Source organism: Nannobrachium achirus (assembly GCF_963921795.1).
Source record: "Nannobrachium achirus genome assembly, chromosome: 21".
Lineage (NCBI taxonomy): Eukaryota > Metazoa > Chordata > Actinopteri > Myctophiformes > Myctophidae > Nannobrachium > Nannobrachium achirus.
In genome coordinates, this window is record NC_137828.1 from 32,895,009 (window position 1) to 32,921,346 (window position 26,338).

Sequence of the window (26,338 nt, forward strand, 5' to 3'; positions counted from 1 at the left end):
CATTACTCTAATAGTATAGACCACCAGCCCCAGGTGTGGTTATAATATGCAAATATGTCTTCCCTGTGTATTTTTGGTTTCTTCCAAAAAAGCTGAAAGCCTCTGAGTCAAAAGGCCCAATTGAAATACCCAGATATAATGACATAATCTTAATATCACCCCCTCCCCCTTTTTACCATTCAACAACACTGTGGGTGTAGCTATAACTTCAGCTGGGTCACCTGACAACCAAGCAAACTTAATGGGCAGGTGGGTGTGGCCACATAAAAACATAATTTTAACACTTTCTGTACACCTTTTTGAAGAAAATCTTCCTCCAAGTATAATCAGGGTGAGATCGATTTTCGCCTTTAGGTGTCTTACTAGTGTTTTGCTTATGAAGGCAATATATATAGGCTACTGTATACCGGTATATACATAAGTTAGGGTAAAGTCTACATAACACTGTCTCTTCCAATATCCTTGTACTAGAAAGGTATCTGTGACCATGGCCTGGTAATATACAGCCTCAAGCTACTGTACATGGCAGGCTGTGGCTTCTCCTTGTAATATAACTCGGGGAATATAGCAATAATACATCAAGCTCCCAGAAGATGTCTCTGGCAGAGCAGGGAATTCCCTTTTTGTGTTGGCGGGGAGACCAGCATGTTTGCAGTGTGTGCAGGTTTTCCATTTACTGTACCCTGGCCCATTGAGCTTTATCTCCCACACTTATCAACTCTTGCTTCAGCCACACATGCCAGACATCACACCCCCGGTTAGTATAGGATGACAACTAATGAATGGCCCAAAGCATGGCTCTATCACCCTGCCAGTTTTGACACGCTTAGCTGACTCTCGATAACTGTAATTTAACGCTGACAGATTTGTTTTGGTCACTTTGGATGACATCTTTTGACATTTTTGTTAGCCGTAGTCATGACAGTCATGTCGTGATTTAGCCACGCTGGTTTGTACAGTACATCTTTTGGCTATCTGTGCACCATCAAACTAACCTGACTCCGCCAGATGGTGGTAGCAGTGCATACCGCCCTACTTATACCATCTGGAATCGCTTGGGTAAAACCGATGTAAGGGGCGGGCAATTTTTTCAAGTTCTTTAGCAGGTGATTGGATGGGCAGTGCCAACTCCAACCACTCATATTGGACTGTCTGCATGACATTGCACCCAGAATCCGCCACCCGTAGCTTCCGCTGATTGGTCAGGACTGGGACTTTACGGCATTATCCACTCTCTTTGAACAGTCCCAGATGTTTGCGCAGGGCGGGACGCACTGCTGCCATCATCTGGCGGAGTCAGGTTACCATCAAACACAAAATAAAATAGCAAGCGATAATATAAGTGTTCCCAATAAATTGAGAATGTGTATCTGAGCCAGACTTGCATCCTGTATTTAGGAGGGCCGCTTTTTCCCCTTCTGTGTTTTTTTGCAAGCGATAATACATTTGAAATCCATGTTATCGATAAACACAGACTGGTACAATCACTTTAAGGTTATGCGTGCCATGTCAAGGTGGCCTGGCAGTGTAATGAGTTTCACCTGGAAAGCCTGTTAGTATCTGTCGGCCGGTGGTTCTCAAAGTCCTTAACAGGGTTCCAGAGGTTCCCTACTAGCAAGACGATTGATAGTTAGGAACCAAATAGACCCTTATGTTCTGTAACCGTGCATGTCTTGTTTGTGAGAGTGAAACATGACGAATGTCAGCAATGGTAACGTATCTGTGATCTAGTATGTATGAGGATGAACCCAATCAATTGCCTGTGTGTGTGTGTGTGTGTGTGTGTGTGTGTGTGTGTGTGTGTGTGTGTGTGTGTGTGTGTGTGTGTGTGTTACTCAGAATCAACAGGGTACTAACCATCAAACGGAGGCTGGGTCAGGGACAGTGACAAACGGGTGAGTAATGACGGACATTAAGCAGAGAGGAATGAACCTACCAAAGGGTTCAATATAATGAGGCACAGGAGGGAGGGAGGCCAAGGCAGGCCAGGAGGTTGTCAGGGACATACCTGGAGGCTACGGATTAAGTAAAGGCAGAGATGCAGGACCCAGACAGACAGCCACTGGCAAAATCCTGACCCTACTTTCTAACCGCAGGCAACAGCCAGGCAGCGACTCTGGGCGATGTTGTCCAAAAGATAAAAAACATGAAAATATTTTCATAACCCTAACCCATAACCCTAACCCGGGGCCAAATGTGAGCCCGAGGACAAATTTTATACAGCCCACGGCTTCATTCCTAAATTGAATTATAAACGGCCTGCCATCATCATCAAACAAGAATATAATTTGTCAGGGTTCCTTATTCCCTGTTGTCTCATTCTGAAGGGGTCAAAGAAAGGCTATTTTATTGTATTTGCACGTCTGGTTACATTTGTAATGTGAAATAAGGCAGATTTTTGTGATGTTCAGAGCAGACACCTGACAAAAGACCATTGGTATTAAATAAAAATGTTAAATGCGATGCATAGCGGTATGTATGTGACCGAAAGTCTCCTCCTAGTCAGCCCTTGGGAGTTTTAATATTTTCTAATGTGGCCCCCTTTGAAAAAGGTTTGGACACCCCTGGTGTAGAGAGATAAGTGGAGGTGCCCTTCTTTTTCCAGGGACCCCCAGAATAGAAGATTTTTTTCAAACCAACATATAAAATGTGGACAAAGTGGTTAAAATGATTGCGATTCTGTATGAACACATTTTCCTGGGACCCCTGGGGGTCACTGGACCCCACATTGACGACACTGCCGTATTGGGTACAGCACATTGCATCAATCTCTCTCCCTCTCTCTCTCTCTGTCCCTGTCTTTTAGACAAAGTCCACAAACAACAAAATGCAGAGCACCTGAGGGCACCCAACACAGACAAACGGTAATGTGCTGTGACACACAGCACACTGCCTCTGCCATGACATGACTTTTATGAGGAAAAGAGTAGGGCGCCTCTTGTAATTCTATAATGTGATCAAATTAGGAAGTCGATAGTGGCCCGCTGTCAGTCCAACTTTGTGTGGCTCCGACTAGGGCCGGACAATTAACTGAAAATATATCGAAACCGACAGTTAGAACCTCTCTAACCAACTTAACCAGAGGCAGGTTTCTTTTTATACACAGCCATTTAGCCATTTATTGCAATGTACTGTTGGTCTGACCGTCCCATTATAGCTATATCACAAACCCTATACCTGATGTTTGTAGGGAGTCGGGACAACTGGGACGTCAGCATAATGGGCAGCCCTCATCTGACTCACCACTTAAGCCCTGTATTTTACTTTGTTGGTCAAATGTGTTGTGCAATCTACAAGCTTGGCTTACTTGATCGGCTAGTTTCACTTATAACCGTTCATTAAATCGCAATGGAGGCAAAATTTTGAAATGACTGGGGTGTAGATTTGAAATCATATCGATATATATACGACAGCCTCCGGAGTGATTAGCCGAGAGCGCCGTTCAGTCGGTAGAGGATGGTAAGGGACATTCCTGACCCTTGTAGATTGGCTATTTACAATATTTTTGAAAATATTTGAAAATATATGAACATTTTTAAGATTACCTCAAATAATCGTGATTAGGCGGTTATGTAATAATTGTGACAGGCCTACCGATAGATCCCCATACATAGAGGGCGCTCAGCCTTCTCCTCCGCTCGCCCTCCGCAGGATTGAAAGATAAATAATTAAATTGATTTTGGACCCGGTCGATGAGTCGGTGAATTGGAAACTTGGCAGAGACGAGAAGTTATCCCCAGCCTCCCACTGTCACAACAACTCCATCAAACTCTGTTCACACGCTTCCACTCGCAGTGGGATCATCACGTCAGCATCACGAGCTTGCACGTGCGTGCACACTCTCTCTCTCTCACACTCATACCAACGAACATTACACAAACTCGCACAAATGAGCAAACATGCTTGAAGAGAGTTAACACACAAACGCATGCATGCACGCGCGCGCAAGCACGCGCAAACACAGATCTATGAGGTGAAGATCACAGCTCAAGGCTGGCTTTGGAGAAATCCATGTATAGATGTAGCAATTCAATCAGTTGATCTAACCTCTGCAGCGCTGTATGGGTTGTTTCCCCGATAGGCTAATAACACAATACTTCCTCTCTGTCCTCTTTACACCCCATGTGGTCACTCACTGGCCATAAGAGATGTGAGGGTTTAGAAACATGGCTCCCATCCTTGAAGTCCTTTCTGATTTAGTCAGGAAAACTCATGTCAAAGTAGGTTTAACCATTTATTGCATAAATAGAATACAGTTAATCTTGGCGTTAAAGGGCTCCGCATTCGGAAGATGTTCCCTGAATTTTGTTTATGCTTTTTGAGCATGCTAAGCAAAACCAGGGAACGCAAAGCAATACCCTCCATAGGGATACAATAGCAATACATTGACATGTAACTTCGTCAGTCAAAATCACAGTATTTGAGCTTAACAATACATTGACATGTAACTTAGGCAGACAATCACAAGTATTTGAGCTTAGCCAGACTGATCGTGCAAAGGTGGAGGCTGGGGTTGAGGAGGAGGCAGCTAGCAGCGAATGTTCCGAAGCTTCGGAAACCAAGCATAGGAAGAGAAAGCAAGCCGTATTTAAAGGAGCCTTCCCTACTGATTGGGAGCTTTGATTGGAGAATGGCAGTCATGTGACGTAATGACCAGCTGATATGTGAATGAGGAATGAGAACAGAGCTGACTGACAGCTGACTACAGATGGGCGGGGCGACTCCCGTGTCCTGCATAAACTAACACGGTCGCTTCAATAACTGAATCAAAGATAACCAGCAAACTCGCTATCTAAAAACCTCATGCACGTGATGTACCGGTAGGTTGAATACTGTAGATGCTGATGAATCAGCAATTCCCTAACTCAAGCACACAATTGACAGAGCAACTTTCACTTGTAGTCGAGCAAATGTTTGAACCAGCAGTATCTATACACACTCAAGTACTCGGGTCGAGAAGGCCCACTTTTGTCCACCACTGCTCACAGCACAATGTTAGGGAGGCACTGGGTTCAGCAGACACAGGAAGATGGAGGTGGGGAAACCGAAGCTGCCTTTTAACCATCTGCCTTTCATCTTCAGACACTCTGCAGTTCAACGATGGTTGAAGTCGACTGAATGGAGAGGTCTCGTGTAAGTGCCATGGTGTCCAAATCAATAGGCATTTGCAAGACATCAAGTGGAAAACTTGTATGTCCAAAACTGTGACTTCTCAGGAAATTGTGTGTGTGTGTGTGTGTGTGTGTGTGTGTGTGTGTGTGTGTGTGTGTGTGTGTGTGTGTGTGTGTGTGTGTGTGTGTGTGTGTGTGTGTGTAGAAGTATAAAATAGGGCATCAATTTATATAAAAAAACACAAGATAAAACATGGAGATACCAGGTTTCTGTTTGACAGCAACAATACAAGGTGTAGAAAGAGTCAGGGCTTTTCGTGTGCTGCAGTGGACTGTATGGTCAGAGTCAGTACAGTGAGCAACAGCAACTTGTCCCCAAAGTAAAATCAAATCATGTATCCAGTCTGAGCAATTGGAAATGTCATGATATGATAATAATAAAAGAAAGGTTGAACAAGATAGACTGCACACGTCGCGGTTAGGGATGGAGGTCGAAACAAGGGTAGCTCGATATTACCCGATAACAGATTTATTGAGTACCCGGTATCAAGCTTGTTATCGAGCATAGTGGCCCATGATGTCATGTTTAAACAATCAAGACAAGAGGCGACCAAGAAATTATTCTTTACACAAAATTAGAAAACGCTCAATAGTAGGCTTGATAAAAGCCCGGCTCAATAAGCAGGATCGCTAAGATGCTCATTATCAATAAAAATGAACAAGCTCCATCCCTAGTCGCGGTGCTGGAATCACATTCATGACATGGCCTGTCAATTTGTTTAATTTCGGTTCAGTTTCAGTACTAGGACGCGATGCAACTACTGTAATATAACCACATTGTATTACAGAAAAGCAGAACGGTTTTACAATGTACATTAATGTTATTACCGCCATGATCAATTGTTTACACCATGAAATCTTATCACATTGCATTGGTTTTTTTTTTCTTTACAATTTTGATGCAAAGCCATTGCTATGATGCCATTTGTATCACAGATGAAACGGAAATCAAATTTCTGCAGGTCATGTCCGGATGTGCTATGTAAGTCTATAAGAAGCTTAAGGTATTGTTGCAAATGTCTACATGGCAGATCTTTGTTTTCTGGGAAGCTTTTCCCTCAAACATCTGCCAACACCAAGCCAGGAGAGAGGACTTTAAGCCCTTCCTTGTTTTGTTCACATGTTAATCATGAGTGCACCCATGCACTCCAGTATGTAAAGTATCATTATAGCACACGTGCACAGTGTGGCTCACACACACACACACACACACACACACACACACACACACACACACACACACACACACACACACACACACACACACACACACACCACACACACACACACACACACTTTACTGCGACTGACTGCTGCGCTTCCATAAATATTCATCCACAGTTTCACTGTTTTATTTCTTATTTTACGTGCACCATTTGCGAGACACTGGGGACCACCTTCACCCCATCGACTCACTGATGTGCGATGGTCCAAGCACTACAGTATATCCTACTGTGGAAACAAACTGCTACTGTATGTCTTCAGCCGCTTGGAAATCAATGGCCCCTTGGGTCCATTTCACCAATCACCTTCCTACTGTCCAGCAACAACGCCTTCCTCCTCCTCCACTGATAAAAAAAAAAAGAAGCTTGCGGCACCAAGCATATGGATATGTATGCACGGTAACAGTTGCCTGGAGCTACCAAAGCTAAGAATAATTCGTTTTGGAGCAAAGGGCCAGAGAAAAATCATTCACGAGAAACCTTCGCTGTTCCAGTTAATAACTTGTTCCTCTCATGCTCAAAAAAGTTCATTTAAATGAAACTCAGCTCTTTCAATTTACATAATGATTCCATCACAAAATCATTAATAACAATGCAGATGATCCGTCATTCCTAATTTCAAGATCCACAAGATCGTTTGTCGCTTGTTGCGGTCGTCAAAATGTGTGTATTTATTCAGCGTTGGCCTCATTGTGAAGCCTTGTTTAAAGGGCACGGAGACACTGCTACGGTATGAAAATTATGAACTTTCAAACACATTATTTCCCAGTGTTGTGTAACTATCCTCAAGCAGCTTCTACTCCTTTCGCTTGGTATTTGCTTGGCTTCCCTCCTTTGCCCACACAATAAATTGCAATGACAGCAGGTGATTACTCCTAGTAAACTTGAGTGTGTTTGTGTGCAACCTCTATATTTCAAAATCCAAGGGAAGCCGGATAACCACACACACACAGACCAATGCACATCCACAAACACACACCGCTGTCAAGCACGCACTATGGTCTGCAGTAGGTAAATATGGTAGCACTGGGAAAATGCCACAGCATACGTGGAGGAAAATGTAAAGCTACTGGGGAACTTAACAGCACAGATCCGACCAAATGTCAAAAGAATATTCAAATAAATATCGCGTAACTCCGTGGGAAATAAAACAATGTGTCCTGCCAAACTGTCTTTAACCAGCCCATGAAAAATAAAAGACACAGAATCAATACTAGAAGCAGTGCTCTTCCGAGCACAGGTCTCCACCAGGCCACACAAATCGGCCTGTTATAGCGCCACCATGAGGCTGATTTAAAAAATGTGGGGCAGAGGTTCTGAATTAGCATCCAGGGAGTGTGTGTGCTCAGTTTGGCAGCGATCGGGCCAACGGCGCCAGAGATTAGCTGGTAACAACCAGGCCACACAAATCGGCCTGTTATAGCGCCACCATGAGGCTGATTTGAAAAATGTGGGGCAGAGGTTCTAGATTGGCATCCAGGGAGTGTGTGTGCTCAGTTTGGCAGCGATCGGGCCAACGGTGACTGAGATTAGCTGCTCACAAACTGCGAGGACGCACGGACGCACGCACGCACGGACGGACGGACGGACGCACGGACGGACGGACGGACGGACGGACGGACGGACGGACGGAGGGGAAAACATACTCTCCCTCAGCCTTCGGCTGGTGGAGACAATAAGAAGAAATGGAAGACACGGGATACTGTGAGAGGTCTTCACTCCTTTGAGTAAACACAGTACAGGTATACTGCGGTGTGAAAACATGACAAGAGACAGCAGAACACTGTCGTCTATGACTCTACAAAGTCAAATTCAAGACATTCAGACATCAAGGTACACAACTGCAACTCTCGAGAGCCACAAATACTTCTCCTTCGCTTCTGCTGAGGTGTCATGTTGGTTGTTGTGTTAAAGATGCGGTGCCATGATTGTTTTCTCCCCTAAAAAACGATGATCAGGTATTATGATTATACTAGGAGGAAGACTTTTTCCAAAAAAAGTGTACTGAAAGTGTTAAAATTCGTTTTTTATGTGGCCACACCCACCAGTTCATTAAGTATGCCTGGTTGTCAGGTGGGTGGTGACCCAGCTGAAGTTAGCCACACCCACAGTGTTGGGTGTATGGTAAAAGGGGAGGGGATGAGTTTATGATGTCATTAAATCTGTTTTTCGACTGGGCCTTTTGACTCAGTGGTTTTCAGCTTTCAGTTAGAAACAAAAAATACACAGGGAAGGCAAATGTTCACATTATAACCACACCCCGTGGTCTATTAGAGTAATGTTAACTCCATAGACACGTATAAAACAGAAAAAGTACAAAACTAAGGCACCACCTCTTTAAAAGATGTCTCTTGGAGGAGTGGAAGTAAACCCAACTATGAGCTGACACAGTCGTCCTTCCACCATCTGCCCTTCTCCTATACCTTCCCTCTCTCTCTTTTCTCACTCTCTCTCTCTCTTTTCTGCCCTCTCTCTCTGTACAGTACATCTGTCTTGGCCACCCGCTGTTTGTCCACTGTTGTGCTGACTCTCCTAGCGGCGTCTGCCAACGGCTTTAGTGTGATGGTCCTGAAGGTCCTGAATGTGACCGCGACTAGTGCATTTGTGCACCTCCCCCCACTCTCTGCTTGCCTCATCCCTCACAGCCCCCTGTCTGGGCAGGCTCGTTGGGCAGACAGCGCATCCCCAGGGCACGCTGTATGCCCACGCAGCAATCATTAGCCCGTGCCTCTGTGAGAGAGCCAACCTAGGGTGTCCCTCTCTCTCTCTCTGCCTCGTACCGTTCCAGTCCCATGCTCCCATCTGGGCAGCCTCGGTGGGCAAACAGCGCATCCCCAGAGTGGACTATCATTAGCCCAGGTCTTTGTGAGACTGCCAACCCCTGGTATTCCTCTGTTCCCGTTGTACCACACACATCCCATCTGACTTTATTCATTCACTTGCCCGTCCCCATGCACCCAGCTGGGAGCAACAATTAGGGGAGATGCCATTAGACCTGAGGGGGGGCGGGGGTTTGGACCTCCCTCATGGGAAGACAGGTGACTGCAAAGAGGTGGAAGGGAACAGCCACCATAGCAGTTTCCGCAGAACACATGCCGAAAACATCCTGTTGATTCTACTTGATTTAACCCATTATTACGCTCTAGTTAAATCAACACTCCGAACTTTGCATAGCGTTACCCCTGCCAACCCTCACCTCCCTCGAGCTGTGCAATTCTGTGAAAGAAAATGACAAAAAAAGAGAGGAGGACATGTTGGAGAGGAAAAGAGGTGGGGCATAGACACATGATGCAGTGGTTTTTCCCTTGCTGTCTACTCATGTCCACTGCGGTGCAGAAGGTGAGAGAGAAGGTAGGAAGGACAAAGGAGGACGGGTCAGAGCAGTGCAAGTGTTACGCAACAGTCCCAGTCCATTTGGAGAAAAGTTGGACCAAAATGCCCTCTTCTCTGACCTAACCAACGTGATGCATTTTGGAATCACTCCGCCCGTTGTTTATGGCCTTAATATAACAAGCTCCTCTTTTTATCCGGTAAGCTGTAAATTGTGGACAGACAGTACAGTTTCGCATCGTGGAAAGAAACGCCACGACGCGCTGGCATACTCTGACTTACAGCCCGGAGGTGAGGGTAGTAGGAAGGGAGAAAGGCATTCTTTCGAGAACAGGTGAGGAGTTATTGACTTTAAATTACTGAGCTGCTACTAGGTGGCCTGGAGGTTCATTTCCTTCCTCTGTCCACACGGCTCAACCCCACCCCATTTTGGGCCAAGATTTGCAGGGTAAGCCTATTAAAAGATAATTACATAAGAAAGAGTTCTTGTATCATTCCTTTGCCTACAGGTATAAAGGGATTTTCAATTTTTTTAGCAGTTCATGTCCACAGTGTTCTTCCTTCCCAAATTGGGCACTGGTGGTCGCATGGAAATTGTTATTCGCAAAATGGCCATACACTGTCGGTTCTTACTCACAGTGACAGGATTGAGTTTATTGCAACATCACTTATGCCCAACTATGAATGTTTACAAAATAAAAGATAAAACTAGATGTTGTAAGATCTCATCCATGATAATCAAATCCACACTATTTAACTAATATTTTACAATGCTGCATGGAGAGAAAAAGGAAAAAGACAAATTCCAGCACCCTTTCAGTACCATGGACAGCGAAGGACGGAGGGTCTGAATTGGGAGAGAGAGAAAAAAGAGAGGACCGAAAAATGTAACCCTAGTCACCCTGTGTCCTGTTTGCTTGTTTGCCAGTTAGCCTATCCTCTCTTTTAAGTTCCCCTGTCTCTAGTTGACTTCCCTGTCTTTATATACCCCTCTGTTGCTCTGAGTGTTTGTCAGATCGCCGCTTTAGTGCCAGTCAGTGTGTGTAAAGTTTTTAGGCTGCAAGCCATCTGTAATATCAGTTATTGGTCGTGTTTTGCCTGCCCCATTATATGGGAAGCCTAGGATTGTTAATAAACCTCTTGAATATTGATTCTTGCCTGTTTTGTGTCATACTGTTTTTGGGTCCTCCGAACGGCACCGTTCCTGACATTTTCACATTCAGGGGGTAGGACAGGATGCTGTGCCGAACAGGATGGATCAGTTTAACATATAGAGCAGGGGTCCTCAGAGTTACTACAGGGGGTCTTCTATATCTTTGAGTGATAGAAAGTGTTTTTCTCCTTTTTTATATTAACCACTTGAACCCTAGTATACATATTTTGAGAACTTTAGCCAAAAATAGAAGATCTACAAGCTCACGAGAGGCGTTGTGAGCTTGTAGATAAGCAATTTTCGGCAAAGAGCTTTGGTGTAGAGGGGAATAAGAGCAGACTAAGTACAGAGTGAAAGGTCAAGTTTATTAAGTATTGACGGTTCAAGTGGTTAATATCTGAAAACACACATTTACATGAATCCAAAATACACTGACGATTGTGCTGTCAAACAATTAAACTATATGGAATCTCTGTTCCCTGCTTCATCTCTCTCTCAACTAAGGGGTCCTTGGCCTGAAAACGTTGAAGACCCCTGATATAGAGGAAATGGGGAGTTTAATGTGATGCTCTGTGAAGCCGACCACACGTTCATCTGGGAGTTTTAAGATTTTATTATGCATGTTTGCATAGGACCTTACTGTAAATATCATGAATACATCATGCTCATTTACTGTACAAACGTGGTTGAACTCCCAAGCCTCCAACATGTTATTGCCAGAGCTCTGATGTGCAAATGCTTAGGCTTTCATACTCTATTAACTTTTAGATGTAACATGCATGCACTGCACAGTTTGCACACATCCATACATATCTCATGCATCATTCAAGTGTGGAATTCCAACGTCTCAAATGAAACTCCAAAATTGAATTTGGAACCAATAAATGAATGGCGGTATTTCACTGACATCGCAAAAATAAAGAAAACTATAATAATGCTGTTCCTTGTTTGCCACTGTTGGCAGGCTAACAAACCCTCCTGTGCATCTGAATGTCTTTCCACCAGAGCCTGCAATTAATTTGCTTCCTTCTACACTGACAAAATTCAGATAATTAGAAAAGAAGTCAGTCAGTGCCTCCATATCGGGTAGATACTTACCGGTAACTTAACTCATTAAGCGGATTCTAAAAATGCCTAAATCCAAACAGTTTTCTGTCAAGGGCATCAAGGCCGCATCTAAAAAGTATTTTGTTCCAGAGACCCCCAGAGGACATTATACAACATCTGATATCCTCCTGCCTTGCTATTCCGCCAAGAGGCTTTTTCAAAAAAATGTTCTTCAACAAAATAATATTTTGTTGACAATTTAATTGTCAACAAGTCTCTTCTCTCAGTTACTGTAGCTTTCCACAGGCCCTGAAAACTGCAGTCGTCAAGGAAATGCACAACTTCTTGGCACTGCTTTGATATATTCCAGTCAGGATTTTGACCAGTATTACTAAAGTAGATCTCAGTGCTACATTTGATATGGTTAATCACAACATATTAATTACAAAACAGACTGGAAAACTGGTTGGGAATCTTTGCCATGGTATTACATTGTTGTAAATCATAAATAAAAGTAGCAACAAAACAAAGTATTTCCTTGCTTATGGAAATTCAATTATTCCATTAAGTTATGCCAGGTGCCTTCCAGTGCAACACGTCGCCTGCCTCGGAAAACAAGGAATGTTGATTAAATAGAATGGATTTTCGGTCACTGCATTGACAGCATTGACTATTTCTCACTTCAAACGTTTTCAAAAACATTCTTGAGAGCAATTTCTAGCTGTAAATTACATTGTGTGTTTGTTTGCATGGTGGCTGTGTTGGATACGGCACAATATCAACTAGCAGCGCAGCAGGTGCTCTGAGTTTTTTATTAGACAGCGGCTTGTTATTGACCTTCATTATCCAGAAATAACACACCGCTGAATTCAGTGATTGACCTATCAGAATCAAACATTCAACCAAGCTGTGTAATAAGTTGCATTAACACACTCTCATACAGAAAGGTATATATCACCTAAGGTACATAATATAGATTTAATGCTTAATGCACTTTGAATTGCCTTGTTATCTGCCAAACATAATCTTGCCTCGCACAGATCAACAGTGAGCCACTGCACAGACTGCAACCGTGTGAGGGGGAGGAGGAAAAGTTGGACCAAAAAATAAATAAACTAGAAGCAGTGCTCTTCCGAGCACAGGTCTCCACCAGGCCACACAAATCGGCCTGTTATAGCGCCACCATGAGGCTGATTTGAAAAATGTGGGGCAGAGGTTCTGATTTGGCATCCAGGGAGTGTGTGTGCTCAGTTTGGCAGCGATCGGGCCGACGGCGCCGGAGATTAGCTGGTAACAACCAGGCCACACAAATCGGCCTGTTATAGCGCCACCATGAGGCTGATTTGAAAAATGTGGGGCAGAGGTTCTGATTTGGCATCCAGGGAGTGTGTGTGCTAATTTTGGCAGCGACCGGGCCAACGGCGCCGGAGATTAGCTGCTCACAAACTGCGAGGACGCACGGACGCACGGACGCACGGACGGACGCACGGACGGACGGACGGACGGACGGAGGGGAAAACATACTCTCCCTCAGCCTTCGGCTGGTGGAGACAATAAATAAAACCAGCTTTTAAGGAAGATGAGGAGGAGGAGAGCAGAATAGAAGTGAGCGCAGCAGGGGAGAGGAGTGGAGAGAATACACTCGAGAATGGCAGAGATAAGTGGAGACAAAACAGTGGAGAGAAGAGGAGAAGTGTGGGTACAGTAAAAGCTCTCCTCCGGTGCGCTGGCAGGCTGCCAGGCCGTGGACAGAGCTTCAGCTTCGCTGCTCCCCCACCCACTGGCCGCCTCCTCATCTGAATGCTCACTCTGCATTAAGGGCTCCAATCAAATATTCATTCTCCAAAACCTCTGCTTACATAACCGATACAACAAGTGCCAGCTGACCCAACCCCGAACAGAACGCTGTTACACCATGCAAGAAGCAAAACAACCATCGCGCACGACAAGCAAGAGGGGTCAGAATGTCGTGATCCACTCAGAAGAGATAATGTTGTGCACGGCAGCAATCAAGCTCTGGTTTCAGAGCACTCTGCTGAAGCTAATTCATGGATAAATCACTTCAGGAAAAGTGGGAGGCTAAGGTGAAATTGAGGAATTGGGAGAAACTGCACAGCCATAGGACTGCTTTAATGTGCTTTGATGATGACAGTGAAATAAGAGTTAAGGTTTTAATCTTGGTATTATTGGTGACAGTTATGGATAAACATATATTGTCATGTATACGCTGATTCATTGTTGCCCAAGGGTGACATGCAGCTGTACTGATGTTGGATAACAAGATTAATGATGAATGCTGGGTGATAATTTCTTTATCACAAGGAAAATGTGAAAATAGCTGTGTAGCACTTACAGTACAAGCACTTAAGCGGAATAATTAGGAAAATGGTAGTCCCGCTGGGATTTCCCAACCGTGTGGGAGGGAGTTGGCGCCATCTTCGCCATAATGTAGCCATTCTACTGCATAATTCCACTCTGATTTGATGCCTTTGCACTTAGATTAACTCTGAACAGTAAAAGACTAGTGTCTCCTCAGCTGTGATTTTTTACCAAACCATCCATAGCAACCTTGTTTGGCAGTTTCGTCCGGTTTTGACTTCAGCAGCGAGTTTGCTTGTGGTGAAAATTCAGTGCACGGGGACACTTTGGTTTTAGTGTCTGTGATGATTAGTCAGCTGACATATTAGTCCCTGGGGTTGACCCATACGCGCAAGCTTATCACCCTCTGTGTCATTTTATCCCCCCACCATCAACACCACGCACGCACGCACGCACACGCGCGCGCGCACAACACACACACACACACACACACACACACACACACACACACAGTCACACAGTCACACACACACACAGGTCAAATAAAGTCTGGGGTTGTGATGCATTTGACTTTTATCTATCTATTGCTATCCATCTATGACATGAAGGAATAAACTCCAAAGGGATATCATCCAGCAGGCGTCCATTTCATACTTCATCTCCATGGTAACTGGCCTTATCAGCAGAGCTGTTTGTTTTCCTTTGTTATTTGTCAATTGACCTCACTTCCTCTGAAGGATTTCACCTTTACGCTGATGTCATTCTGCTGAAAAACTACCAATGTGGCGCCTGGCCGTGCACAATAGCGCACAATCTACCAAATTACACCACTAAGGGCCTTTTTCTCTCCCGGTACATCTTTTGTGCAGATGAAAAAATTTAGAACGCTGGTTTGAAAAGACTATTATACAGGATCTTGACAGAGTACACTAAACCTGTGAATTCGAAAACAGGTCATCGCCTTCCGGAGCTGAAAAACAGGAATGACTGAGATGGAAGCCTGTACTGTATGTATACTGCAGGGACGTGCAGAGAATGTTAGAGAGGCAGGGGCTGACATTTCTAAAAGTGCCTTTTGGTGATAATATCGAAAATAGCAGACCTCCAAGCTTGGAGGTCGGCTATTTTCGGTGCTTGATACCACACTGAACTAAGCATAATCAAGTCAATACTGGAGATGTGGCGTAACAGCATGGATTTCCACACAGAGAGGGTGATTCTTTCAACATAAGATGCTGCATTCAAGTTCAGGAGAGTTTGGAAAAGGCAATTCTCTTGAACGATGCCTTCAGGTATGTCATGGAAAGAGGGCATTTTCCCATTTCTTTCACTGTAGTGAAAACCGCATTATGGAGAGGGAACTTTTTTACAGACGGGTAGGGGCTCAAGCCCCCTTTGATGTCTATGTGTGCACGTGCCTGGTATACTGTGTGTGTGATTCTTCACTCTGGTCACGACAGCGGGCTCTTGACAGCCGCTTCCATCATTGGGTGGGTTATAGCCAAGACATCATTGCCACACCGTTGAGTGACAGATGCCCGGTACTACAGTCCATCGCTGTGGCCATCAATCACCCTGGTGCCCAGGCTCTGACGCTCCTGAACAGCCTCTCCCCTCTTTCAAGGGCAATTAAGTCGGCCACTGAATCACAAGTGACGACTTCTCATTCCTCCGCAATATTCCGGCAATTTCGCCTTTTATGGTGCATCAGGGAGTTCCGACGTCGCCATGGGAGACATTGCCGCCTTAATGTATCTTTCTCATTTCGCTGCAGTCTCCAACCTCGCCGGCTCCTCCGGCGAGTGGATGAAGCAAAGTGCCTTTCACAACCAAGATTGTTGTTTGTGGGGAAAGCCAAAGTCTTGACTGTTAAGTGGTCAGTAATGGACAAGTAATTCAATCCTGGTGGGTCCTTCTTCTAGCTACTCAAAACTTCCGTTACACTCCCGCCTTGTTATATGGGTGGGCAGCTTTTCCGGAAAATGCACATGTTAGTGGCTCTGCCAACGAGCCGGTGATCAGAATGCAATTAGGCCATTGTTCTTTAATTGAATTGGTTTCCAGTTGGGGGGAGGAGGGGCTGTGAGAATAAAGGATAAAGGCTGCATCTTAATCCGAGTCATTATGTGCACGGTTCAGTCATCTCTGACAAAATGAGACAGCGTTGCCAGGTTTTAAGAGTCTCAATGTTGAGCTAATCTCCATAGCAACACAAGATTAGGACTGTTTAGGAAAGGCTCCAAGGTATGGGAAAGAGAGGGGGAGAGAGAGAGAGGGGGGAGAGAGAGAGAGAGAGAGAGTGATACCACTATTAAAGAGCAGAAGCATTTTCTTCTTTCGTTGAAAGCTCTCCAACTTTCTTTCTAGCACGAATTGCATCAATTTTGCTTTTCCACCTATCATTTCTCCCGATCTTGTAAGCACTTTCTTTCTCTCTCAAGAGCTTTCTTCCCTCAATAAAGCATTGCTCCATTCATCGGCCTCTAACCTAAGAGATTCTGTCAATGTTGTCTGTGGTCACTTGGTCTTTTGCCATCCGAGGTGTGGCCTGTCAGATACTGTTTGCACTTTCACGCCACCCTCTGATAGCTTTGTGCAGTGATACACCAAAAAGACACAGACGCACACAGAAATACAAATGCATGCACACTGCAGTGCACTCCTACTCAGCGAGATTAACTTGGGACTTTCAATAAGAGTTAGAACATAAAACACTAACTCAGGGAGACTGCAGAATCCATGTAGAAAATTCTTAAACAGTGTTAAACACTACAAAGACAGACTTTTAAGTGGGCATGCACACAACATGTGCAATGAACACATGCACAGATGGCCACACTCTCTCACAGACATGCACTGACACAAACGTAACAAAGAAATCAAAAAGAGGGACGGTTCCTCCCGATGTAAAGTAATGATCGTATGAATTATGGATATCCTGCAGCAGTGTCAGTAACCGTAGCAGTACAAGGTGGAGCGTGCAGAGTAGCTCCAAACGATTATATGCTACAGTGATGGCACGGTGACAAGAGACTGTCTGTGTGTGTGTGTGTGTGTGTGTGTGTGTGTGTGTGTGTGTGTGTGTAGGAGTGAGAAAGTGAATATGCATGCGTCTGGGTTAGGTGTTCCGTCACGCTGTATGGTGTCATTTTAACTCAAGTCCGTTAGGCTGTGTGCCAGACAGCACTCCTCCAGTTATTAAGTGTCATTGATATCAATGCCCTGTCACACAACGAAACTAATGGTGCAAACACAACACAGGTGTGCTACATGGAAATATATTATATGTAATTATATGTAATACGAAATACATTACATTTAATTTGTGAGCTAACCATGGTAACTGCTAATAAAACGGTCAATAATTGCAACAACATTTGAACGCCGTCAGTCTCCGATAACATTTTGTTCACAGGCAGCAAGGAAACCTGCAAAAGAATCCTCCGCAGAGCATTTTTTGCTCTTCTTGGTACTGTATATGTTTCAACAAGTGTATTTAGTTTTGACAGAAGAACACGTTGTACCGGAGTACTGTTAAGTGAAGTAGACCACTTTTGTGGCATGAAAGCATTCCCAAGTGATGTCAGCGGTCTTGGAGAGCTTTTAACCATCTCTACTTCCCAGAAACAGGGTCTAACCCCCAGTGCTGTCTAATAATTAGCAGCCATCCTCGTAGGGATGCTACATATAACATCATTAGTATGTTTCCATGTGTCTCATATCTTTTATCGCCTTGCCCTCACTTACCGCTATCCCACACTAGAGCCCTGTAACATAGTCCCTTTACATTTCCAATCTTTTCACAGTTCTTTAAATAATTTATAGGCCCTTAGCATAAATAAGGCATACGAATATATGTCATAATGAGTTAGCTTGCAAAATGTCAAGAGACACTTTTACCTTGCTTAAAAATTTAGAGACGTTCTCACAATTTGTGAGAAATAGCCATTTCTAAAGACAGGGTATGGCACGAGAGCGAGCGGTAGTATACAGTATGGCACTCTGAATTAAAGACAGAATAAACACGCCTGAGGCAACGTTGCCGTCTCAGAAGTGAAACGGTAAATATTCGGAAGGTGATTTATGAATTTAAGAGAGTGTGCCAGGCTGTTTGCATGGCGGTAGTACCGGTTGGTGAGAGATCGGCACCCATGAATCATTTCCCACGTGGCAAAAGCCAAGTCTGGAGCACTTCATCAAGCAATCAGCTTGGCCGGCCACGGATAAATCACAATTGGCTTCCATAGAGAAACGTGCCCAGCCGCCGGCTACTAGGCCCCGGGTTCTGCAAATTGCCACGGAAGAGGTGCAGCAGCGGCGCCTTTATGATGATGATGGCTGAGTCGGCTAACATCAAGAAATAGATCTCATCATGGAGCAGAGATCGACGCTCCGTCTCGGTTAGCGGGATCCTTTCACACTGTGTCACGCTGATTCTGCTGTTAGCTGAATAGGCCAGAGTGGAGAATGTGTCACAGAATGGAGATAAGGTTCCCTGCACTCAACACACACAGAAGACACCTAAATATACACATACTGTACACTCAGCAGATATTATTCTGCGGACACTAGAATGTTTTTATGCGTGCGCGTGTACAAACACACACGCACACACGCACACACACACACACACACACACACACACACACACACACACACACACACACACACACACACACACAGTTTGTTGTTAGTTACCATAAGCCACACAATTTCCTTTTTTCTTTTATAGACTGCCCTTAAACAATATTAGACAACAACGTTTGACTGACGTTTTTATAGACCTGTTTGCTTGTTTCTCTCGCAAAAACAGAATCTGGCAGCTCATGTGCTGCTAACGCTAGCTCCGGTGGAATTGATCGTTTTATACTCTATGAAGGGAACTAAAAATGTCATCCTTTGATCGACAACAAATGTTGTCCACAACTACTCCCATCGACTACTTTGTTTGGAATTATGGTTTTTGGAACGAGGTTTAACAACGTGAGTTCTCTCTCACACACGCATACAAGAAGTGGAGCAACACACACACACACACACACACACACACACACACACACACACACACGCACACACACACACACACACACACAGAGAGAGAGAGACAAGTGGAGCGACACAGACACACACACACACACACACACAGAAGTGGAGCGAGGAGGATAGCAGCGCGACCATAACAAACCACTTGACTAGCGCATGTATGTCATTGATCTAAATGTACTTTTTTATCGGAAACACCGATCTCATAAATTACACCCATATTGAGCCGATCCAATCCATTGCCGATTATCAGCGGCATCTCTAGTTCAGAGTCTTGCTCAAGGACTCTTCGACACAAATTCTGCAACACCTTTGTCACTGCTATCCTACGCATTTACCTGTGGAGCCCCCAACGGGAGGACGCAGAGCTTTCGCCCTACTCTTCCCGCACAATACTCCCTGCTGACAGGTGCCGCCCCAGCACGTAGCAGTACGTGCTAGTGCTGCACGGTTAATCGTTTTCAAACCGAAATCGCGATTTGAAATCTTGCGATTAGCGAATCGCAAAGGCCACGTTTTAATTTTAGAAATCGCTTCATAATTAACTACGGTATGATCAAATCAAACTGTGGTGTCTTTATTTGCTTATAGCCGTGCATCCCCGCGCCGCACCGCGGATTAGCCGACAGAATTGTTGCTCCATTCTCAAGAGGAGGAGACGAGCTAAGGCATCACACTGTCTGTCTAACAGCACGTAAAAGTTTATTTCCGTTCCAAAGGAGTACTCCAAAGCTACAGGTAGTGAATGTTCTTGTAATCATTATAAATATAACATCCTTCAATCATTGTGCATAGATTAAAAGCTCCCGTTTGTCGTAAACTGAAAGCGAAAGTGAATGTGATGTTTTGGTACAGACGTGGCTTCCCTCCTCTATCCCCAGCACCAGGGTTGTCAACATTGGACACTCAGAATTCAGGAGATTCTTTGGGGGTAGTTGAGGGGGGCGTGTAACTCCACAAACGGGGGTCTGGAGGTCCTCCCCCCGAAACTTAGTAGATGTATTCAGGAGCAAGGCAGGAGATGGGGTCAAAATTCAGGAGACTCCCGACAAATTCAGGAGTGTTGGCAAGCCTGCCCCAGCCACATGTATGTGAAACTCTTGGGTGTGTGTCTTATGGTGCATTTTTTGCCTTGATGAAAGCAAGGCAGCGACATAATATGGTACTCCTTGACAATGAGAGGCATTATTACTGAGATTATTCTGAATATAAAAACGTTTTATATTGCTAAAGCAAAATAAAAGGGATCTTTTGGAAATTTAACTGAAATGAATCAAACCATTTGCATGATTGCCAATTAGCCTAGTTAGAAACAATCAATTTATTTTTAAATGTATTACACAATAAATATTCAACAGAAGCTAGACTTAAGGTAGTGATTAGTGAAGTGATTTTCTTTGGTTAAAATAATTTATTACTGGTATATCAACCTTTTTTTGTTTTTTAACCTACCTTAAAATAGATATATAAATATCGCGAATAAAATCGCAATCGCAATATTAGTCTGAAAAATCGCAATTAGATATTTTCCCAAAATTGTGCAGCCCTAGTACGTGCAATGACAAATATCACCCTCCCCGCCTGGCTTCCATCCCCCGAACACGGGCCAATTGTGTTCATATAGATGCTCGACAAAGACGGATGCACTGCCGTGGATTCTAACCCCCAAGCTCCGCGGTGGTGTGGGCAGACACCGCTGCACCAACCGAGCATCCATGCCACACTTTCTTGCACTTTCACAGACCTTTTGAGTTTTTAAATCCTTAGCCAATAGGAATAAGCCTGGACCTTCTGCATTGAAAACATCCAATAAATAATGCATTACTGGCAGGACAAAGTAACTGTACTTGAGATTTGTGAGAAGCAAGAGTGATGTTCTAGGCTTATTTTAGCAGGTTGTGGGTGGTAGAGGCAAAAACATATATGTGATCGATCATTTTAATCAATTTACTTATTAATTATTCATAGCAAGTTAATCGCAGCCAGACCAGTGTCACTTTCTCAGTCATAATATACAACCCATTCTCACCCCCTTTGTGTCACCCTCCCGATTCTCACCCCCTTTGTGTCACCCTCCCGACGCGTTCCCAACTCGCTTTCTGCTTCACCCGTGCGACGCTTTGGAACGTTTACTGCGTCTACAGTCGGACAAGAACGGAGAGTCTTAGTACGCATGCACCGACATGTGTTTACTGGAATATTTTCCGCTCACAGGGAATCAAACCCGGGTCTCTGGTTTAGCTGTCATCATGCTCTACCGACTGAGCTAAGCAGACAACTGGGAAATTCCTTTTTTTTTGTGCTTTTATCTTTGACAACGTGGATGATAACGTAGTCCCTTCTTTGAGCCGTATTCGGACGCGGAAGCAGTCCCCTGGTCAAAATGTACTATTCTGTCCATAACGGCACATAATTCGGTAAGGCCGCTGAGTCGGCTCATGCGCCGTTCATACCGTTCGCCGCGGCGACTCGGTCGCTACCGCTCCCTCGGCGGCGTCTCTCGGCGTTCAACGGCGCGGCTCCGTCGTTTATAGTGGCGTGAGCGGTAGCGTCGGGTGGCTGGTAAACCCTTCATAGCGGTATCGAATCTCGCTTCGGGAACTACTTTTTTTTTCTTTCTTCTTAGACCACTGGCCATACCCAATGCGTCCAACCCTTGACACAGTAGGCAATCCCAAAGCGTCTAACGTCCGACGCAGTACAGTACTTCACAACGCGTCGGTTGTATGACGCTTTAGAGGTGAGAATGTGTTGCAATATATACCTTTCCAGCAAACATGGTGCAATTTCAATTTCAAACAAATGCCGTAGTAATGCTACACTGAAATGTGTGATCTAGTGAAAAGTGTAACGCCATATCGCACCTTGTCATTTTATTACAAGAAACAATACATGTTTCACCTGTAAATGATTATAACACATGTGACTTTGTATGTTAGAATGTCATCCTTTAAAAACATTAAAAGGAAACCTTACACTGCAATCTTAAAAACATAACCGTTTAACTGTTAACCAACAGAGTGTGTGTGTGTGTGTGTGTGTGTGTGTGTGTGTGTGTGTGTGTGTGTGCGTGTGTGTATGTGTGTGTGTTTTCATTGGAGAAGCACAAAACAACATCCTGCAGCTCACTACAAAGTGGTTCACCTGGTGGACGGCAGGTGGTGTGTGATGGAACTTGTTGGCACAAATTATGCAACCATCGTTTATTTTCTTAACGATTATTATATCGATTACACTGTGATTTATTTTTTAATTATTTTTTATTTATTTATGGGGGGGGGGGGTTACGAACCGATTAACCACTGAAGCGTTTTTTGATACTTGTGAAAATAAGTGAAAATAACTGATTTAACATGTAAAGCTTGTCGAACGATTATTGAATTAAATGACCGATTATATTTATAATCGATTTCAGACTTAAACGATCAATTATATTCATAAGAGATTAAATCGCTAAGTTCGATTAACCGTTGCAGCCATAATGTGAGCTGCAGATTTATAAGCTTCACACATCAGTGTACGCCACAACAAAGCATCAAAGTACCAACTTGTATGAAAACAAGGAAGAGCAAACTAACTACCAAAGTGCCTCTGGGAATTGGCTTAAATTATTTCTGCAACAAAGCACAACAAAAGATGTCCCCAGCACTTTTCCCTCCAACGTGACTCCCCTGCACTGGGGCTGCATGCAGATCGTCACTGTCAGAGAGAAACCTTGTATCTCCAAATTTAAATGTATTATAAATGAATGTGCTACTTCATCATACAAGAGTGTGCCACAAAAGTAAGTGCTAAGTGCAAGCTCACAACGCGTCTTGCAGATCAGCAATTTTCACAATTTTACAGTAATAATAAATATTTTTAAACGAACGGTTTTGGACAAACAAGGTTTCCACCTGACAGCGACAAGATGATAATGTTCAAGTACGTTACACAAAGCCCAATCTCAGCTGTCTGTCCTAGGGAGTATTGACTTTATTACTGCGCCACCGATGGCCCCGCCCACCGATAACCATCAGCAGCAGCAGGCAGCCTCTGGTCTCTCCAGCATGCCTCACTTCATTAACAAGGCCATTATCACTGGCGATGCCTATCAGTACAGGACGGTGTGTGTGTGTGTGTGTGTGTGTGTGTGTGTGTGTGTGTGTGTGTGTGTGTGTGTGTGTGTGTGTGTGTGTGGATAATGTGTCTGTCTAAAGGGGAAACGAGTGATCTTTACAACTGTCAAGGACTACATGACTTCCTTTATATCCTCAGGAGGGGTGTGTGTGTGTGTGTGTGTGTGTGTGTGTGTGTGTGTGTGTGTGTGTGTGTGCGTGCGTGCGTGCGTGCGTGCGTACGTACGTGCGTGCGTGCGTGCGTGCGTGCGTGCGTGCGTGCGTGCATGCGTCAATGGCTATACAGTATGAGCAGTTTGAGCAAAGGATGAGTACAGTATATGAGCATACATCCATGCATGAGAAGAAAGGTAGAGTACCCTTGTAGGGTTAATGGCAAATTACAAAATAAACACATGTTCTAATTTTACCTCATGCATGGACTAAAGCTGCATTGCTTTTATTTAGAAGTTTTTTTATTCACGTACATACCCAGCCAGCACGCCCACATGGGTCCCGCATGGGTACAGGGTGGGCTTCCCTACATGGGCCCCATGTGGGAATGTCCGCGGTTTCCACAAGGGTCCCTCGTGGGTTAGCCCACGTGGGCTCTGTGTGGGTTCTACATGGGCCCTGGGTGGGTCCCACCTCGGCTAATTTATATGGGACCCAGGTGGGAACCACTTGGGCTAGCCCACGTGGGCTCAACGTGGGTTCTACGTGGGCGCTGGGTGGGCCCCACCTCGGCAAATTTATATGGGACCCATGTGGGAACCGCCTGGGCTAGCCCACGTGGGTTCTATGTGGGAATGTCCGCGGTTTCCACAAGGGTCCCTCGTGGGTTAGCCCACGTGGGCTCTGTGTGGGTTCTATATGGGCCCTGGGTGGGCCCCACCTCGGCTAATTTATATGGGACCCAGGTGGGAACCACTTGGGCTAGCCCACGTGGGTTCAACGTGGGTTCTACATGGGTCCTGGGTGGGCCCCACCTCGGCAAATTTATATGGGACCCAAGTGGGAACCACTTGGGCTAGCCCACGTGGGATCAACGTGGGTTCTGCAGGGGCCCTGGGTGGGCCCCACATCGGCAAATTTATATGGGACCCAAGTGGGAACCACTTGGGCTAGCCCACGTGGGCTCTGGGTGGGTTCTGCATGGGTCCTGGGTGGGCCCCACCTCGGCAAATGTATATGGGACCCAGGTGGGAGCCGCTTGGGCTAGCCTGTGTGGGCTCTAGGTGGGTTCTACATGGGCCCTGGTTGGGCCCCACCTAGGCAATTCTATGCGGGAACCATAGGGGATAAACGTGGGATCCAAGTGGGCTCAACCTTGCTCCTAGGAAGATTTTAATGGTAGACTAAAACAGTGTTTGACATGAACTGTGTTAATTATTGAAACACCTAAAATACATTTTGGATGAAATAGACAATATACTGTATATTTGACAACGTTTATTACAAAAATAAACAAGATAATACAATACAATATAAATAAAGATAGCAGCAGCATGAAGGCAAACAGATCAAATGTGCAAGTGTACATACAGTACATAAAAAAAAAACACTTGAAATGCAAAAAGAGATATTCCCATAATGCTCCACAGACTGCTAACAGAACAAAATAAAGGATTAAAAAATGTCCAAAAACATAAATTGTGTAAGAGGTGCATCAAAATCTTGAATTTTGTAACAAAACTGTTTTAGGGCATAGGTTTTCTGGAATCCACTGTTCATTCATATTGCATTCATCAATCTGGGTCTGCTGTGCTTGTGGGTGGTTTTTTTTAGCCAACCACAGGGGGGAGAGAGAGAGAGTTTGTCTAATGGGGTGGCACATCATCCAGATCTTTTTCTGTTGTATGTCCTTACACTCCGTTGCAGCAATCCAGTCGAGTGTGTCATTGTCTAGGTCATGATCATTCTCGGCCACGATCACCATTCAGTGGCTGGTATATAGGGCAGCTGGTCATCACATGCTACACAGTCTGTGATGGATCCTGTGCTGCACTGAAACGTCCCACACCTGTCCTCAGGTGATTGAGGGTTGTCCACTCCTTACGGGGGAGGTGCTGGTCAGGAACATCTGTGAGATCCTTGATGAATTGGTGAAGCCTGGATGGTTCTGCTGCGTTCCACTGGTCTGTCCATCTTGCCTTCACCCAGGAAGCCTTAACCTTAGATATCTCCGACATGGCAATTCCTGAGTTTATGGCAAAAGTCAAAGAAAGGATTAGCCACAAGATATGAATGTAAAGTAGTCATTCTATCTTTAAACACACTTACACTGGCGTCACCAGGAATGAGATTTTAGTAGGCGAAATGCCAGCCGAAATGCCAGTGAAGTGCATTGCGACGCATTGTGAGCTTGTAGATCGGCTATTTTCAAATAGACAAAATGTATAGGGCTGAAGAGATTAATGTAGGCCTATGTTTTATAGCCTAATAATATTCTAAATAAGCAACTAAAGTCCAATAGTGTAGTACACAGACCATTTGGCGAGCGTGTGCACATTTGATTCTTTGTAAAGCCAGGTGACGATGACCCAAAGTAAACCCCCGTCACCCAATGAAAACAATAGCAAAGATTTGCATCTCTATAAGCAAGTTGAGTAGGCCTATGCTATCAGCTGCCTACTGTCTACGTGCCTGCTGACTGTGGACAAACTGGTTTTGAATGTTCAATGTTTTCAGGCCACAGACCACTTTGTTGAGAGAGATGAAGCAGGGACCACCAAAACCTTTACATAGATTCCATATAGTTTCATCATGACAGGAAAATCATCATTGTATTTTGGATCCATGTCAATTTGTGTTTCAGATATTTAACCACTTGAACAGTCAATACTTAATAAAGTTGACATTTCACTCACTACTTGGTCTGCTCTTTTCCCTCTCTACAAAACCTCTTTGCCCAAATGTCTGATCTACAAGCTCACAACGCCTCGCAGTGCAAGG

The 26,338-nt window shown here is 44.6% G+C and overlaps 1 protein-coding gene and 1 long non-coding RNA gene across 2 annotated transcripts in view; both read right to left on the reverse strand.

Annotated features, from left to right (window-relative positions):
• Positions 1 to 26,338, reverse strand: part of kcnb2b (potassium voltage-gated channel subfamily B member 2b) — a gene marked incomplete at both ends in the record, with an annotated part of 181,227 nt that overhangs the window by 89,898 nt on the left and 64,991 nt on the right. The window lies entirely within an intron of this gene.
• Positions 25,257 to 26,338, reverse strand: part of LOC308306574 — a 2,038-nt gene continuing 956 nt past the window's right edge. Inside the window, exon 3 of the long non-coding RNA XR_013963168.1 lies at positions 25,257 to 25,583. This is a non-coding gene — a long non-coding RNA (uncharacterized lncRNA). The remainder of the gene's footprint in view (positions 25,584 to 26,338) is intronic.